Source organism: Triticum urartu, chromosome 3, assembly GCF_003073215.2.
Source record: "Triticum urartu cultivar G1812 chromosome 3, Tu2.1, whole genome shotgun sequence".
NCBI lineage: Eukaryota > Viridiplantae > Streptophyta > Magnoliopsida > Poales > Poaceae > Triticum > Triticum urartu.
Window position 1 is genome coordinate 615,282,422 of NC_053024.1, and position 6,103 is coordinate 615,288,524.

Genomic DNA, 6,103 nt, shown 5'->3' on the forward strand with positions numbered 1-6,103 from the left:
ACCGGGCCGGTTCGGACTAAACCATAACTAACCAATCTAAATAGAAAACCTAACTATTCTAGGGATCTAATCTAAGTTGTTATATTGAAATCGAACAGAGGAGGCTGCGGAGGCTTACAGTGATGGGCAATGACGACGCAGGCAGCTCAGGCGACAGTGGCGGAGCTCCTCTGGCGGTCGGCGGCGGTGGTGGAGGTGTCGGGAAGATGCAGCTCGGCAGAGGCGTCACGGTGGTGGGGTCGGTGATGGACTAGGTCAACGGACGGCGTCGAGGCAAGGTAGCAGAGGCTCGTGTGGTTGGTGTGCTCCGGCGAGAGCTTGGCGATGTCGAAGCAGCTATTGTGCTTCCTCCTGTGCATCACGAAGATGTTAAAGGGGACCGCAAGAAGAAACCGGGCCGATGGCCGAAGGTTGAGGGGCAGAGAGGGCTTACCGACGTTGGAGACGGCGACGAACAACCACGGCGGTCGCATGATCGGGATAGAGAGGGTGAGCGAGGTGGTGGGTTTTTCGACTTGGGGTATAGGGGGTTTAGTCAAGGTGATTGAGGGGTATTTATGGGACAAAGACTTGGAGGAGGAGGCAGGCTCAAAGCGTGATCCCGAGAGGATCGGACGCGACGGCGCACTCTGGTGTGTGCGGGATACAGGCTACTATTGCGGGAGGAGGGAGACGGTGTGGGCCCCGTTGGTCAGCGGGCGTGGGAAGGGCGGCGGTGGTCAAGCGACCGGTCCATAGTGGACTCGGGCGCGGGGGCAGGCCGCTGCGTAGGTGGCTGGGCCGCTCGGCCATTGGGTCGGCCGGCCTGGCGCCTGGCTGGCGCCGACTGCATTTTTTTAAAAATTTTGACAGAAAATAAAATAGGAATAGAGAAAAAATATAAATAATTTTATATAGACAATATATTTATCAAAATGCTCTGAAAAATAAATCCTAAATGGTGTACAATTTTTCATAGGCAAAATCCAAACATTATAAAAAATAGTTTTTTGAAAATTCCAAATAAAACCCAATTTATATTCAAATACTTTCGGCATTATTTTCTTCTAAAATTTTGAGGTTTCATGTTACCTCTGCTCATACTTTTTGATTAAGGTATTTGTCAGAGATTTTTGAAATGAATTTCAAATGCCAGTTTGAAGTGAATTTAAATTCAAACAGAAGATACTCGAATGCCTCTGTTTTTTTCAGATTCCACCACAATCAAACAAAATGCAATAGATACTTAGCTAAAATTGGGAAACGTTCCAAATTGAAAATTTGGGATGTTACAGAAGCAAACTGGGGTGGGGGTTTGCGGGAGTCTGAACTGCCACCACGTAGGACTCTGACACCCTCGGCTCACTCAAATCCTCCCTCCCGGTCTAATCTCTTCCACTCCGCCTCTGCTCCCCCTTTTTTGCAGCCGCACCCTCCTGGTCCAATGCTGCCTCTGTACCTCTCATGTCGCTGCCCAGGCATTGCTGGACGGCAGCAACACCCACCACACACTCGCTTGTCTTGTACTACGGTGTCGTCCATCGAGGATTCATCCGCAGCTAGGTACCCTCCCTCCCCCCGGTCGACACCGTCCATGGTGGGCACCACACCCGACCGGTGTTCGGTCAAATGTGATTGAGCTTATTTTCGAACTTCATGTCATTTTTTAGAGTAAGAAAGGTAGTTGTGTACTCGGTGAAGGAGGATGAGTTGTTGTGTGATGCGTAGTTGGCCGTATCTGCTGAATTCGTAGGCAGGAACAGAAGAGGGCGGAGGGTCTCTTGGTGGCGTGTGTGTGGTTCGTTTCACGCATGAAAGCACATTGCTCCCTATGACATGCACATCATCCATGAACGCAATGTCAAGTCATTAGCATATTGATGGTACACCATTCTGAACTCTGTCATGAAGTTTTGTGCCACGGTTGATCAACTGGAGAAAAATGTGGCCGTTGCGCGCTGTAACCATGGAGATCGTAAGTTTTGTTTCTTCTTGCTCCACATGTTAATTAATTCAGTCATCCACGAAATGTTATTGTACATGTTGTGCAGCATGCATGCGCTGTCATGATATACTACACGTCAGAGGGCGGACCATTCACGCACATACACTATTGGATGAAGCTCAAGTGGCAGTATGTGTGGGGCAACATCATCCATCCACGACGAAATTGTTGAACATCCAGCTAATCTCATTGAATTTGAACTATTGATGTAAAAGACATATTTCCATGCTATTTGTGGACGATTTGTGTTATCTTCTATCCAAATTTTGCTGAATTCTGTATGTAGGATCGAAAGTATGTCTAGAGGGGGGGTGATTAGACTACTTGACCAAATAAAAACTTAACCTTTTCCCAATTTTAGTTCTTGGCAGATTTTAGCTATTGTAGGACAAGTCAAGCAATCATCACACAATTCAAGCAAGCATGCAAAGAGTATATTGGCAGTGGAAAGTAAAGCATGCAACTTGCAAGAATGTAAAGGGAAGGGTTTGGAGAATTCAAACGCAATTGGAGACACGGATGTTTTTCCCGTGGTTCGGATAGGTGGTGCTATCCTACATCCACGTTGATGGAGACTTCAACCCACGAAGGTTAACGGTTGCGCGAGTCCACGGAGGGCTCCACCCACGAAGGGTAATGGTTGCGCGAGTCCACGAAGGGCTCCACCCACGAAGGGTCCACGAAGAAGCAACCACCCACGAAGGGTCCATGAAGAAGCAACCTTGTCTATCCCACCATGGCCATCGCCCACGAAGTACTTGCCTCACTAGCGGTAGATCTTCACGAAGTAGGCGATCTCCTTGCCCTTACAAACTCCTTGGTTCAACTCCACAATCTTGTCGGAGGCTCCCAAGTGACACCTAGCCAATCTAGGAGACACCACTCTCCAAGAAGTAACAAATGGTGTGTTGATGATGAACTCCTTGCTCTTGTGCTTCAAATGATAGTCTCCCCAACACTCAACTCTCTCTCATAGGATTTGGATTTTGTGGAAAGAAGATTCGAGTGGAAAGCAACTTGGGGAAGGCTAGAGATCAAGATTCATATGGTAGGAATGGAATATCTTGGTCTCAACACATGAGTAGGTGGTTCTCTCTCATAACATATGAGTTGGAATTGTGTATGTGTTCTGATGCCTCTCTCCACGAATGAAGAGGAGGTGGAGGGGTATATATAACCTCCAGACAAAATCCAACCGTTAAACACAGTTTTCCAATCTCGGTGGGACCGAATCAACAAACTCGGTCGGACCGAAAAGGTAAACCTAGTGACCGTTAGAGATTTTCGGTGGGACTGACATGCAACTCGGTAGGACCGATATGGTTAGGGTTTGGGCATAACGTAATCTCGGTGAGACCGATTACACAAACTCGGTGAGATCGAGTTTGGTAATAAGCTAACCAGAGAGTTGGTTAGGCAAACTCAGTGGGACCGATTTGCTCTTTCGGTGAGACCGAAAAGTTACAAAAGGGAAACAAAGAGTTTACATTGCAATCTTGGTGTGACCGATTCGCTCTTTCGGTGAGACCTAAAAGTTACGAAAGGGAAACAGAGAGTTTGCAATCCCATCTCGGTGAGACCGAGATCCCTATCGGTAGAACCGAATTGCTAGGGTTTGGCAGTGGCTTATGACAAGTGAAACTCGGTGGTGCCGGATAGAAAGAATCGGTAGGACCGAGTTTGGCTTAGGGTTTAGGTCATATGTGGATATGGGAAAGTAGTTGAGGGTTTTGGAGCATATCACTAAGCACATGAAGCAAGAGGCTCATTAAGCAACACCTCATCCCTCCTTGATAGTATTGGCTTTTCCTAAAGACTCAATGTGATCTTGGATCACTAAAATATAAAATGAAGAGTCTTGAGCTTTTGAGCTTCAGCCAATCCTTTGTCCTTAGCATTTTGAGGGTTCCACTTTCACATCCATGCCATGCCAATCATTGAGCTTTCCTGAAATAGTCATCTTGGAATAGCATTAACTCAATGAGCTATATGTTGTTATGAATTACCAAAACCACCTAGGGATAGTTGCACTTTCAATCTCCCCCTTTTTGGTAATTGATGACAACATATAGATCAAAGCTTCGACAAATGATAATAAGCATGAAATATATCGTCGCTTTGAGAAGTATGTGACAAGTAAGAGCTCCCCCTAAATTTGTGCATATTTAAAATTTGCTTTGGACTGCAAATGCACAAAGAGTTAGAGTCATGGGTTACTCTTCCATGTCACATACATCTTGGTGGAGCGCTTAAAATGATAAGAATGAAATACATGCACTCATCACCAAGAATAGTGAATGATCACATAAGATAGGTAAGATGATAATATTAAGCAAACATTAAGTGTAGCTTATGATCAAACACATGATCATCAATGTCTCACGAGCAATGACATAGTATCTCACACAAAAGAAAACAAAGTTCGAAAAACCACCAAATAAAACAAGAGAGAATAAAAGCAACACTCTCTCTCAAAGCCTATGATCTATACATTTTCTCCCCCTTTGGCAACAAGTTACCAAAAAGTTCCTAGAAAATGCATAGTGCTAAGTCGACACTCAGGCTTGATCTTCAGGTGGTGGTGGAGTCCGGAGCACTCCAAGGACGAAGCCTTCTGTAGACATGGTCGGAGTCGAGGCTGAATTGGACGCTGGAGCTGGTGGAACTGAGGCTGTAGCTGGTGCAGACGTGGTGGCTCTGGGGTCAGCAACTGGCACTACAGACGACCTCGGACCTCGTGGCACTCTGGCAAAGGCATCAGTTTAGTCTTGCCTCTCCTCTCCTGCATGTCATCCTGGAGCTGCTCCACTGCAGTCTGAATCTCTGTCACTTTGACATCCAAGTCATAGAACTTTTGTTCCATGATCCTCTCTAAGCTTGCCTGGTTCTGAGTTAGGGTGGCTAGTCCTTGCTCAATCCGCAGGGTGGATGCAATCAAGTAACCAAGCTGCTCTTGTTTGGTTTTCAAGAAATATTCAGATGCCTCCTCTTGAGTAGGCATCTTGGCAGCTTTCTCCTTCCTCGCCTTCTCCTTCTTGGCTTGTGCTTGGGCAGATGATGGTTCATTCTCTTTCATCACAACTTGGTTGTCCTCAAAGTCTGGATGAATAGGCAAGTGTTCCTTGTCCAACAAGTATATGCCTGTGCCCATCTTCGAGTTGATTAACTCCTGAATCTGAGGGGCATAACCACAGCTCCTCTTCTGATCTGCTGCAGTCCTCTTGATAGTTTCTACTATGAGGCTCATGACCTTGAATTTCTGAGGCACATCAAATACATGAAGCAAATTGATTGCATGGCCTCTGATCATCTTGTGATCACCTGACTTGGGCAACAGAGTGTGCCTAAGGATCCAGTTAATGGTTGGCAGCCCTGACAGAAGATAATGCATAGACCCAAACTTGAAAGTATCAAGTGCCTCGTTTGGAATTTCCTTGTACATATTGGACATAGAGTTGTGGTCCATCTTCTTCTTGGCATAGATATCCAAGTCATCCTCATGCTCCTCTGGGGCATTGATGAGCTGTGCCCACTCAGCAACAGTAGATTGGTACCTCGTACCTTCAGACATCCATGTGATCTTTCCATCTGGGTAGAAATGTGCTGTGGAGTAGAATTGCATAATGAGTTCCTCGTTCCACTTTGTGAGCTTCTGCCCAACAAAGTCTGCTACTCCACAAGCATTGAAGCTGTCATACACTCCAGGGTAGTGTTCTTCATTGTCCTTGATGTACTCCCAATTGACCCATCTCATGTCACAAACTATGGGCTTCTTGTCCAACAAAACTGTCTCATAGAAGTCCTGCTGTTCCTTAGTGTGAAACCTGTAATCAACAGCAGTTCTTCTCCTTGAAGCATACATATCTGCTTCTCTCCACTTCCTCAGCCCTGAGTCTCTTCTGAGCTTCATGTCCTCAGCCACAGGATGAGCATCATTGTGGTCTGGGATCTTGGGCTTGAGCTTTCTCGGAACATGCTCTTCATCATCTTATTCAGCATCTTCAGGCACTGGGGCCTTGTTCTTTTCAGTTGCAGGTATGCTCCTCGTATTTCTCTTTGGAGCTGTCTTGACCTTTGATGCAGCCTTGGGTGCTTCCTTGGGCTTAGATGCAGTAGCCC